This window comes from Rhincodon typus, chromosome 27, assembly GCF_021869965.1.
Source record: "Rhincodon typus isolate 14 chromosome 27, sRhiTyp1.1, whole genome shotgun sequence".
In the NCBI taxonomy this organism is placed as follows: domain Eukaryota; kingdom Metazoa; phylum Chordata; class Chondrichthyes; order Orectolobiformes; family Rhincodontidae; genus Rhincodon; species Rhincodon typus.
The window spans coordinates 5,032,154-5,045,517 of NC_063358.1; the positions used below are offsets into that span (position 1 = coordinate 5,032,154).

The following is a 13,364-nucleotide window of genomic DNA, read 5'->3' on the forward strand; positions in this document are numbered from 1 at the left end:
TTCTTTCTTTCTGACTTTCCTTTTGAAGTGATTTCACAACAGGCCAATATCCTGTTGCCAAGCCACCCTTTACTTATGCGTGGAAACTCCTTGACATGGAACCAGCTTCCCCAGAGTCAGCTCTCAGTGAGCAGAACCTCTGACACTCCTGTTTATCTGTTTGCCAGGGCTCCCTGATTGGACCAGATTAACAGCCCCAATCAGGGAACTCCTATTTATGGTCGACCTCTTTTACAATCACTATATACCCGCCCCTCTGCGTCCGAGGACATAGGCTGGTTCGTGTTTTTTTTTTCCTGCAGTTCTTCCTGGGGCATTTATCACCGGGTTAGGTTCCTCCAAGTCTGCCTCTGATACAGGTGACGTGCAAAGCACAGTAGCTCAGCTCTTGCGCCGGAGCATCTCGGAAGAAATCCATTCTCCACTTCAGGTGGCAAAGGCTTCGAGGCAGTAACATCCACCATGTCCATCTCTGAGTCAGAGTGATCTTCAATGCTTGATGGAGAGGGAGAACGCATGGGTTCCAGAACAGTCAGAAAGGTTGTCGACGAACTAGACAGGTTTTGCTCCTGCACCATTTGTGAGTTTACAGCTTACGTATGGCCTGAGTGCTTGTTCAGGACCATTGCACCTACCTGAACTTTATACATCACTGGCCCCGACTTTGCATTGACCATGCATACCCATGCAGGGCCATTCCTGTGGTTCCTACACCAAACATCATCCCCCTGAAGTAAGCTGTCTGTCTTGCTTAGCGGAATCTTGTGTCTGGCACTGGCGTTCCCGATGCCATATCAACCCCCGCCCCCCCCCGGCTCTCTCCCAGATCCAGGAAGACCAGATTTAACCTGGTGTGGGGTCTTCTCCCCATTAGCAACTCTGCTGGAGTTATACCTGTCGTTGCATGAGGGGTGGTCCGATAGTAAAATAAGAGCCGGGACAAAAACAGAAATTGCTGGAAAAGCTCAGCAGGTCTGACAGCATCTGTGAAGAGAAATCCAAATTAACGTTTTGGATCTGGTGACCCTTCCTCGGGAACCGGGACAGCTTGTTATCTAGTGAATCTGAAGACCGTTTTTATAAGCCTGCCTTCAAAGATTGGACTGCCCTTTCTGCCAGACCATTGGATGAAGGATGGTATGGAGCTGTCCTTTTATGACAAATACCATTTGACTTTAGAAAATACTTAAATTCCTTCCCCCAGATGATGTACCATTATCTGTGACCACTGAGCCCATGAATGGACCTGCAAAGTTGACAGGTAACCGAGTCTGGGGTTTACCTGGCCATTTCCACGAATGTCGGGGAGCAGCTGGTGGTAATTCTTGTACTTGTTGGCACTCTGGGCACTGCCTCACCAACATGCTATGCCATCATCCAATTCTGACCACCAGACATAACTTCTCGCCAACATCTTCATTTTGAAAATCCCTGGATGACCCTGGTGGAGTTCAGCCAATAATTGGCAGTGACCTTTGCCTGGGACAATCACTCTTGCTCCCCATAATAATCTGCCACCCTGTATTGTGATCCGGTCTCTCCAGGCCCAAAAAGGGTTTGATTTTGGTTGTCAGGAACAAAAACAAGGTTGCTGGAAAAGCTCAGCAGGTCTGGCAGCACCTATGAAGGGAAAAACAGAGTTAACGTTTCGGGTCCGGTGACCCTTCCTCAGAACAGACGGACCTTTCGTTTCCCCCATCACCACCAGCTATTTCAGTTTTGCTAGGACCTAAATTCCTGCTTCCAAAGTCAGCTATGACTGGAAGTGTGTCCAGAAAATTGAAAACCATTACAAACTCTTCCAGTGGTTTATCTGCCAGTGGGAGATGGTTCAAGTGCATCCACGTTTGTTGCTTGGCCTCCCAGACAGTGTTCCAGCTTGTAATTATACCCATTTAGTATTAGAACCCACTGCTGAATGTGGCCTGACTCTATGGGCGACACTGCCTTGACATCTTTAAGTAGACCCAACAGGTGTTTGTGGTCTGTTATTTTTACAAATTTACATCTGTAAAGGTATTAGTGGAACTTGCTGACTCCAAACATGACCGCCAAACCTTCCTTCTCTATCTGGGCATAGATTCATTCTGCATGAGCCTAAGTCCTGGATACATATGTTATTGGAAGTTCCTTTCCATTGGGCCAACTATGGGCTAATACTACCCCGATGCTGTACGGGGAGGCATCGCATGTCAATACCAGATCTCACTTGGGATCAAGTGTGCTGACCTTGTTACAATCAGTTCTCTTTCTGTCTCTTTTGTCTTTCTCTTTTCTCTTTGTCTCTTCTCTATCTCTCTATCTCTTTCCCACTTTCCATTTAGTACCCCATATATTCTGTTGATTTTCTTTTTCTCTTTGGTTCATGATTCGATTTAAAATAATCAACACCTCCATGGCATGCAATGATTGCCACAGTTCATTTCAGCTGATCTCTGCAGCAACTTTACTCAAATAAGGTAGTTGTTTCTGGAGTTCTTTGAGGGAGCTGTTCATCTCCTCTTCCGAACAGAATTGTACCAGGACATACAGAGACTTGAATACTTTATCGGGGAGTATTTTGTTGGAGGGTGACGTTAGCAAAGTGATAATATCATTGTCCTGGGAAACCAGAGACCCAGGCTAAGGATGCATTTCAGATCCCCGCTGGTGAAATTTAAATCCATGTGATACAAACTGGAATTGAAATCGAGTCTCAGTTTATTAAAAAGAAATGTTTGGATGGCATGCTGGCTCAGTGGTTAGCACTACTGCCTCAAAGCTCCAGGACCTGGGTTCAATTCCAGCCTGGGGCAACTGTCTGTGTGGAGTTTGCACATTCTCCCCGTGTCTGCATGAGTTTCCTCTGGGTGCTCCAGTTTCTTCCCACAGTCCAAAGATGTGTGGATTAGATGTATTGGCCATAGTGTACAGGGATGTGCAGTCTAGGTGGGTCAGCCATGGGAAATGCAGGTTACAGGGATAGCGTCGGTCTGGCTGTGATGTTCTTTGGAGGGTCAGTGCAGATTCGATGGGCTGAATGGCTTTCCCAGGCGGGAAAACATACTGACACTTCATTGGAGGCTGCACTGAGGATGTTACCAAGCATGGTGACAAAACGTCTGTGAAACAAGAAACCAGCTCAGCGAGCCAACCAACCTCAACAACCTGAATGGCCTCTATTTGCACTGTAGAGATTCTATATAAAATTAATATTATTATATCCTCATTAATAACCTTTAGGGAAGGAAGTCCGCCATCCTTACCTGGTCTGGCCTACCTATGACTCCAGACCCACAATAATGTAGGTAACTCTTAACTGCTATCTGAAATGGCCTGGCAAGCCACTCAAATCAAGGGAAATTAGGGATGGACAACAAAAGCTGCCCTTGCCAGATATACCCATGAAACAATGAAAAATTAGCACTTTACCTTTGGAGCTATTAAATTTCATTTCTTAACTTCTTACTTATAAAAAGTAGGGCTTATTAGAATCTTACATCACAGCTGTTCGATGCTATTAGTTTTAATGAATCATCAAAATTGTATTAGACTGTCACATATCTGCATCTCTGTAGCTATAATTATTTTGCCTGCTAGAGATTTACTGGAAAGAATTTGATTTACTGAAGTTGCATGGTGAATGTTGACGATAATTGTCCCTTTTGGTAAAGATGGTGAGATTGAAGAAAGATTTGATTTCGGTCTTGAGTTCACTAGTTTTTTTTTCATTTTTGTTTTGATTCCAACATATCAAATGTTAAGTCTATCACATCTTGTAGAGATTGTACCTCAAATCATCATCTGAAACCTGGGTAATATTGACATCCCAAATCATAACAACACATTTCTATAAGGCCTCAATGAATTAAGGGTTTCAGCTGAATCTTTTGAGTGTTTTGTTATAGGAAGAGCTGTATATCAGGCATTTGGGGCAAAAGGTTACGTTGGCTCAGTCAAATTAATTGTGTGCTGGATTGTAGGAGTTATGCCAACATTTGGTCTTTTAAACAAACATATGAATGAGTGCTGAATCAATTTGAACAGCAATGTCAGTGCCCTAGTGCCAACTGAACATTTATTCATCAGGTAATCAATTCATGTGTTTTAATTTTCCTTTTTAAAAATTGAAACATTTTGAGGCAGGAGTGAGCTTGATACTGGACCAAAATGGAACATTTAGCACTGAGGTTAAATGCGTAGTGTGGCTGATTGAACCTTTTACAATTTTTGAGATTCCACATGCCATGCCATTAATTTATCTTGTGCTCACAATTCGAGTTTCATGTGCAGTATTACTATCAAGTCCTATTATGTGTTGGCTTTTCTGTTTGAAGTGTTTGCAGGCTGACAGTGTTTTTCTTCTCTTGATTCTATTTTTTCTTAAACATATGGGTAGTTGGAAATGTCTAATTTTTTAATTGTTTCTTCACTTGTGTTTGCTTTCACTGACTTTTCCTTCCTCTGCTGTGATCTAAAAGGCTCTGTAAAGTGGTACCTTGTAATACTTTGTCTCTAATGTCCCAACCCCAGTAATAGGATCTTCATTTCCGTTCTTTCATGCTGTTCAGTAAATGCAGTCTTTTCAAAGCCCTGTTCCCTCTATCCTTGAATAATGAGCCAGTGTAATAGGTAAGGCCTGCCCATTCTGTTCACCAGAGGGTGCCTGCGTTTTGAAACATCACCCTACATTAGGAAGCAGAGTTTGTTCCATTCCTGCGTAACGCCAGAGGGATGTGAGCAGCAGTTCATGACTGTTGCTGTATTCAGCAGAAAATGAATATCTTCAACAGCAGGACGGCAATAGCACTGCTGCCTCACAGCGCCAGGGACCCGGTTCGATTCCACCCTCGGGTAACTGTATGAGTGGAGTTTGCACATTCTCCCTGTGTCAGTGTGGGTTTTCTCCAGGTGCTCCGGTTTCCTCCCACAGACCAAAGATGTGCAGGCTCGGTGGATTATCCTTGGGGAATGCAGGGTTACAGGGATAGGATGGGGGGAGTGTTGGGTCTGTTTGGGATGCACTTCGGAGGGTTGGAGTGTATCCGACGGGCCAAATGACTTGTTTTCACACAGAGGGGGTTTCTATGAACGACAGCTTAGATTTGTAGAGCGAGAAACAGTGAAAGATCATTGGCCTGTTGTGTTTAGCCTGTTCGAGTTTAAACAGATGCTGCAAGTCATGCTGAGTAATTCCAGCATTTTCAGTTCTTATTTCAGGTCTTTAGCATCGGTATTATTTTGTTTGAACAATTTTTATTCATATCATGAAGTATTCCAAGGCATTTTACAGGAGCTCTATAAAATAAAATGTGGCACTGAGCTGCAGAAGTAGAGATTAGAAGAGGTGAACTAAATCATGATCAAAAATGTTGGTTTGAAGCATCTTAAAGTGGAAAGCAAGGCCAAGAGATGTAGGGAGGGAATTTCACAGCTCGGGGCTTTGACTGTTGAAGGGATCAATATCAATGGTGGAACAATTATAATGGGTTCACAAGAGGTCAGAATTAGATGAGTGCCAGCATCTGAGGGTGTTAGGCCTGGAGGAGTTTACAGAAATGGGGATCTGAAAACACATCTTCACGTCAAGATCTTTGCTCATCCAGGAATCAGTGGAGGTCAGTTTGTAAAATGTTAACTAGTATTTGTTTGCAGTGTATTGATCCTGAGTGGGAACTTTGGTACACCAATTCGAAGTCAAAATTTTGGTGTCAAACTTTCCGAGATTTGAACCTGCATTTAAAACAATAAAAGTCGTCATTTGTGCCTTACCTGTAATTCTGACCTTGATGTTACACCTGTCTTTCTTTATAACTTGCCATTTACCCTCTGCCAGCATGAATTTATGGAATCAATGAGGGAATAGGGAAATGAAACAGAGGAGCTATTTACATTTGGCAAAATGAATGCTATGGTTTTCTTTCTTTATTAACCTGACATGCTGTCTTCAAATTTCGTAATTCTCTGGTAGGATGAGGAGGTGTTGGTTTAGTGGTATTATCGTTGGTCGGTTAATCTAGAGACTTGGCTAATGTTCTGGGGAATTGGTTCAAATCCCACCATGGCAGAAGGTTGCATTTAAATTCAGTAAAAATCTAGAATTAAAAGTCTAATGACAACTATGAAACCCTTGACAATTGTTGTAAAAACCCATCTGGTTTGCTAATGCCCTTTAGGGAAGGAAACTGCCATCCTTACCTGGTCTGGCCTACATGTGGCTCCACACCCACAGCAACTCATCATCTGAGTGATGAATGCTGGCCTAGCCAGCAATGCCCTCATCCTGTGAATGAATAAAAATAAATGCTTAATTTGAAGATGTCAGGTGATTTGTTTTTGCATGCATGCAGAAGTGTTCCATGCATGAACTGGGGTATTTAAAGTGGCATTCACACACTCTGAAACTCACTTAAAAGCTGGTCAAAAGGTTGCACTTGAGACCATCATTGTGGAACAGTAGTAACTCTGTGAAAAGTCTCTGTCTCTTTCTCTAAAGAATTGACTTTATAATTGAATGGAGATGGAGTGATTGAGCGTACAAATAACTGCACATCTAGTTTCACTGGAGTATAGAGCATTTCATCTAGTTTAGACAGGGCAGCATGGTGGCATAGTGGTTGGCACCACTGCCTCACAGCACCCGGGACCCAGGTTCGATTCCACCCTCGGGTGACTGTCTGCATGGGTTTCCTCCCACAGTCCAAAAATGTGCAGGCTAGGTGGATTGGCCATGCTAAATTGCCCATAGTATCTAGGGGTGTGTAGATTAGGTGGGTTATGCAGGATGGGTCTGGGTGGGATGCTCTGAGGTTCATTGTGGATTTGTTGGGCTAAAGGGCCTGTTTCTACACTTAAAGGATTCAATGGTTTTTTTGTTCTGAATTTGACACTAAATTGTCCAAGTAATGTAAAGTTAAAATTGAAATTTCTTCAAATGGTTCGGTCAGTTTTGTGTGGCACTGCTGGAAACCTCACCTAAAGGAGGCAGAGACAGTTTTGTATTTTTGAAGCCTGCATAATTCAAATTTAACTAATTGATTTTAATTCTTAATTTGGTTTGGAGTTGGTAACCAATTTATATGGACCAAGACCACTTGCGCCTTGATTTTGTGGAGTTGCTTCAAAGCAAGAAATCATTGATTGCCTGTTATAAATGCTCAGTGTAAATCTCTTTCATAAGGGCAGGCATAAAATATAGAAGTAGAAGTAGGCCATTCGGCCCTTTGAGTCTACTCACGGTGGATGCATGTCTGTGATACCCAATCCAATCCAGTTCGAGTCACCACAGTTTGGGAACATTTTCAGTGTTGTTGAAAGGGTGCAGAAGAATTTATTGGAATGGTTTGAGGGTTGAGGGCTTTGGCTACAAATTTAGGATAGTGGAGCTGGTGTTATTCTCAACAGCAAAGAAGCTTATAGGGAGATTTATTAGAAGTGTACAAGAATATAGCAGATTTAGATAAGGGAGACAACGAAAAGCTATTCCCATTTGGGAACAATATAAGGACTAGGAGAACAAATTTAAGTTTGTGAAAGAGGTACAGGGAGAATTTGTAGAATACCATTTGCGGCATAAAAATGGCTATGACCTGGAACTCACTGGGTAGGAGGGTGGTGGAAATGGTGATGATCAATGAATTGATGTGATTGAAGGCTGATAAATCCCTAAGCCTTGATAATCTGCATCCCAGATGCATTGGTAGTCATCTTCCAAGTTTCGTTAGATTCTGGAGGGCAGCTAATATAACTTCACTATTTTAAAAAGGGAGGTAGAGAGAAAAACAGGGAATTAGAGAGCAGTGAGTCTGATGTCAGTAGAGTGAAAGATGCTAGAGTTATTATCTTCTATGTTTCTGTTTCATGAGGATATTGATGAATGTTCAGAAATCTGGGTTCGATTCCCAGCATGGCAGATCATGAAACTTGAATTCAATGAAAATCTGTACTTATGAGAAAGTAAGACTAATGGCTTCTGAGTAATCACTGACTGCTGTTGTAACTTATCTCGTTCGCTAATGTCCTTCAGGGAAAGCAATCACTCATCCTTACCCGGTCTGGCCTACACGTGACTCCAGATCCACAGTGATTTGGTTGAATCTTGATTAATCTCAATGCAATTAGGGATGGATAATAAATGCTGGCCTGAATGATTTTTGTTTAGAAAAGGCCCGTGAATGAATCAGAAATAATTGAAAATGTGAAGGAAGGCCTTTTGTTAATAAATTCACAATGATTTTATTCTCCTGCATGAGTTTATTTGCATGGGGATTAGTAGATTGGCTCACAGACCAGTCTGCTTCAACCTAGTTAGAATCATGGAATCATACAGTACAGAAGAGGTCCTTTGGCCCAACAGTTCTGTACCTCCAAAAATTCCCTACCAGCTACGCTAATCCCACTTATCAGCACATGGCTTACAGCCTTGAATAGTTTGACATTTTAAATGCTCATCCAAATACTTTTTAAAGGTTGTGAGGTTCACTGCCTCAACTATCTGCCCACCCCACCTCATTCCCCCAGTGCAATCCAGACCCCCACCACACTCTAAGTTTAAAAAAAAAGGTTCTCTGCAAACCTCGCTCCCCCCCTCCCCCCACAAACCTCCTGCCTTTCAATTGAAAATTATGCTCCCTTGTTATTGACCCTTTGACTAAGGGAGAACAGTTGCTTTCTATCCATCCTGTGCATGCCCCTCATAATCTTACACCACTCTATCAGGTCCCCCTTCAACCTTCTGTGCTCCATAAAAAGCAACCCAAGCTTATCCAGTCTTTCTCCATCGCTAAAATGCTTCATTCCAGGCAACATCCAGTACTTGAAGGAAGCCTTGGTTTCTGACTTAGCGGGTCTGAAAAAACAGAAGGTCAAAGATCTGGGCCTAGATCTTGGGATTTGTCCCAGCTGGACAAATTACACCTGAGCAGACCTGGATCCAGATTCCTTGCAGGAGCTGTAACTTGTTCTGTTTGGGACGGTTTAAACAAACACATCAGAGGTGTGGGCATCTCGAGAGAATAATAAAGAGTAAGATTGAGGTGTGCAAAGTACTGGGAAGGGTGGCACAGTGGCTCAGCACTGCTGCCTCACAGTCCCAAGGACACAGGTTCAGTTCCATCTTTGGGCGACTGTGTGGAGTTTGCATGAGTACATGTGTCTGCATGGGTTTCCTTTGGGTGCTCTGGTTTCCTCCCACAGTCCAAAGATGTGCCCGTTGGGTGGATTGGCCATGCTAAGTTGCCCATAGTCTCCAGGGATGTGCAGGCTCGGTGGGTTAGCCATAGGAAATGCGGGGTTATAGGACAGGGAGCTGGGTCTGGGATGTTGTTTGGAGAGGCAGTGTGGACTCGATTGGCCGAATGGCCTGCTTCCATACTATAGGGATTCTATGGTAGATGGCACTAAGATAGAGAATAGCAAGGAACCAGGTACAGGCAGAAAATCAGAAAGTAATGACGTATAAATCCGGGTCACACTGCATGGACGAGAATAAATGGAATATAGTTAATGCAATTGGCGAGAACTGGTACAGATTGCCATCTGGGACTATGATATTGTGGTAGTAATAGATATCTGGCTTAAGGCAACTCAACAAAATGCAGCACATGATTTTCGTGTTCCAAAACCTTCCTGGTTTTTCTGTCACAACAAACCAACTTCTGTTTCAGTTTATCGTCAGAGTTAAGATGATTGTTTCAATCGAAACAATGAGCAGGGTCATGAGGTAAAGGCTAGAGAATGACAATGAGGCAAAATAAGCAAAGAGCCAGGGTGGGCATGACAGGCTTGAATGGTCTCATTCTGACGAGCAAGTCAGATTTCAGGGTGCTGGGATGCATTAACACTACAGTGGTGTTGCTGTTCTGCTTCCACAAACCCCAAGAGCAGGAGGATGACTTTTTTTTAGGCTAGTTTATTTTCATTCCCAATTGGTACTAAATCAAAAGGGATGTGTAGTCTCTGTTTACTTCGAATTTAAGCTGAAATCATGCTTGCTCTGAGATTAAGTTCCAATCGCTGCATCCGTGGCCATTTGTTTTCATTTGGATTTCAGAACTATTTGCAATCCCGAAGATTAAGTGCCCATGTTATGTGGAAGTTTACTGCAAGGAAGAAAGGACTCTGCTCCTTTGTGTGGTTTGATTTTAATCTTAAAAAAGTTATTCATGCTGAAAGTGGTTTTAAAGTAATGCCATTGTGTTACTTGACTATTCAAATTGATGGTTATGATGATTATTTATGGGAGATTGTAAGGGATCTGTTCATTATAGAAAAGCTGGTTTATTCTTTGTGAGAATATACAGGCGGTTCTGTCTCATTGCTCTAAGTGAACTGATACCTGAGGGGGAACATTTAAGCTAGCATGTGCAATCAGTTTTGTCAGCATTCTGGCTGGATATCTGAAAGATAAAATCTATGTTCAATATTTTCTCCTGGAAAGTAGACCCACCTAAACCATATATATGCTACTTCTAAGAGCAGGCTTTTTGCTTCTGCAGCTTGCTTTTGAGTAAGGAGATTTACTACCGAGGCAGTTTGCCATGCTGGTCATTTTTCATTGAAGCTACTCAGACGGGGAAAATTTCTTTTCATGTTCTTTTAATACTATGTAAAATTGAACAGTTGGAAATTTTCATGTGTAGGTCATTTTTGAAAATTAATGAGTGCTGGAGATACAGTGAGGGCTATTCTGTCCTAGCGAGGTGTTTGCAAGGTTTGTTGAGGATGGTTCAAACAAACTCATTTGTGGGTGGGGATGCACAGGAGAGAATGGTAGGAACTAATGTCGGCGTTCCTGCAATGATCGGAGGCACAGATAGCTCTGATATAGGGGAAAAAAGATAGTAGATGGAGTCAGAGTAAGAGAGAAAGTAATGAAGTCTAAATCAGAGTTAGACTGTGTCTGTGAAAAAAGTCAGATGTCACCCAGGGCAGTACGTGGCTCAGTGATTAGCACTGCTGCCTCACAGCACCAAGGACCCAGGTTCAATTCCACCCTCAGGTGACTGTCTGTGTGAAGTTTGCACACTCTCCCCGTGTCTGCGTGGGTTTCCTCTGGGTGCTCTGGTTTCCTCCCACAGTCCAAAGATGTGCAGGCTAGGTGGATTAGCCATGTTAAATTGCCCGTAGTGTCCAGCGATGTGTACATTAGGTGGGTTATAGTGGGATGCTCTGAGGGTCGGTGTGGACTTGTTGGGCTGAAGGGCCTGTTTCCACACTCTAGGGATTCTATGATCTATGATCACCTGATGCCAGGCTATAGTTGTCCAACAGGTTCATTTGAAATTACAAGCTTTTGAAGCGCCTTCATCACCTCATGAAGGGGCTACGCACCAAAAGCTTGTGATTTCAAATAAAGCTGTTGGACAATAATCTGGTGTTGTGTGACTTCTGCCTTTGTCTGCCCCAGTCTAACACCAGCAACTCCACATACGTGTGTGAACATAGTTAATACATTTGGAGGGTTACAGCTACAGCTTATCTTGTGAGATTATGATGTTGTGGTGATAACAGAGACCTGGCTTAGAGAAGGGCAGATCTGGGTGGTAAATATTCTTGGTTACAAGGTATTTAGAGATAGTAGGAAAGGGGAAGAAAGGCGACAGGCTTGCATTTTTGGTTAGTGAGACCATTGCAGTGCTGAAGAAAAAGACTGTTTGAGGTTTCAGAATCGCTTTAGCTGAAGCTAAGGAATAAGAAGAGTACAATTCCATTTCTCAGTGTAATGTGTAAACTGCCAGCTAGTGGGAAGGAAACCGAGGAGTAAATCTTTAAGGAAGTTACAGAAAGGTGTAAACATCTTAGTGTAGTTATAATAGGGAACTTTAATTACTTGTATATTAACTGGGAAATTGATAGTGTAAGGGGAAGGGGAGGTCAAGCATTTCTAGATTTTACTCGGGAGAATTTCCTAAAGTGGTATGTGTCTGGCCCAGTAATAAAGAAGGTGCTGTTAGACCCTGTAGTTGGGAATAAGGTGGGCCAAATCGATCAAGTGACAGTGGGAGAACATTTATGGGACAGTGCTCAAAGGTTTAGGATGATGGTAGACAATGATATTGCTCAATCCAGAGTAAGTATAATGAACTGGCAGGGAGTAGATTTCAATGGTGCAAGAAAGGAGCAGGGCTGGAGAGACTGGAACCAAAGGTTGGCAGGAGAAACAGTAGCTAAACAATGGGCTACTTTCAGAGAGGAAATGACTTGGACCAGTCAAAGTGTATTCCCTCAAAAAGGAAAGGTAGGACAAAATAATCCAGAGCTCCCTGGATGACAAAGGTGATGGAAGTTATGGTAAAGTGTGCTTATGATGGGTGTCAGGTAGAAAATACAGTCAAGAACCAAGTTGCATCCAGAATGTTCAGTCAGGAGGTGACAAAGTAAATAATACAAGTGGAAAGGGTTTATGAAAACAGCTAGTAAAAGTCTATTAGCACGTCGATAGTAAAAGGGTGGTAAAAGGAGGAGCAGCGCTGATTAGAGATCCAAAAGGGGATTTAGCCAAAGGGGCATGGATGAGGTTTTAAATGAATATTTGCATCTGCCTTTACCCTGAAGCAGATGATGTCCAGACTGCGGTGACAGAAGAGGAGACTTTATCATGAGGACAGTTAAAGTTGACAGGGAGGTGGTATTGGATAATTAAAATTGATAAGGCACGCAGACTGGAGAGGACGCATGCAAGGAGGGCATAGTAGGCAATGGACTAAGTGCAGGTAAATGGGATTAAACTTCCTCATAACATGGGCACCTGATCTTCAGGATTGTAAATAGTTCTAAAAACCAAATGAAAACAAATTTTTGTATTTGTCGGCCAGCATAGAGTAGAGGGTTCATGCTGTATGACTCTACGAAATTGAAGGAAGTGAGAGGGGAAATTGCAGAGGCACGAGTCGTATTTCAATCCTTTCTGGATTTGAGGATAGTGCTGGAGGATGGAAGCATTGCAAACATTATGCCTTTGTTCTGAATATGTTGCAAAAATTAGCACAGCCATCATAGACCAGGCTATTTACCTTTGGTGAGAGGGTAACTGACGAAAGCAACTATTTGGGCTAGAATTCATAGTCACATGGAAAAATATAAATCAATTCAGAAGAGTCAGTAGGATTGTCAATGGAAAATCATGTCTACATAACTTGCTGGAGTGGTTTAAAGAGTTAACAGAGAGCATTGATGATGCTGTTGATGTGGTGTATCTAAACACCCCAAAGGTATTTGATACAGTGCCACACCACAGATTTGTGAGGAAGGTGATAGATCATGGAATAAATGGACAGTAGCAACTTGGATACAAAATCAGCTTAGGGATAGGAAACAGAGAGTAGTGGTTAATGAGAGACAACAAGGTGCAGAGCTGGATGAACACAGCAGGCCAAGCAGCATCA

The 13,364-nt window shown here is 42.7% G+C and overlaps 1 protein-coding gene across 9 annotated transcripts in view; it reads left to right on the forward strand.

Annotated features, from left to right (window-relative positions):
- LOC109921159 (polycomb protein SCMH1-like) overlaps positions 1-13,364 on the forward strand; it is a 176,571-nt gene that overhangs the window by 24,071 nt on the left and 139,136 nt on the right. The window lies entirely within an intron of this gene.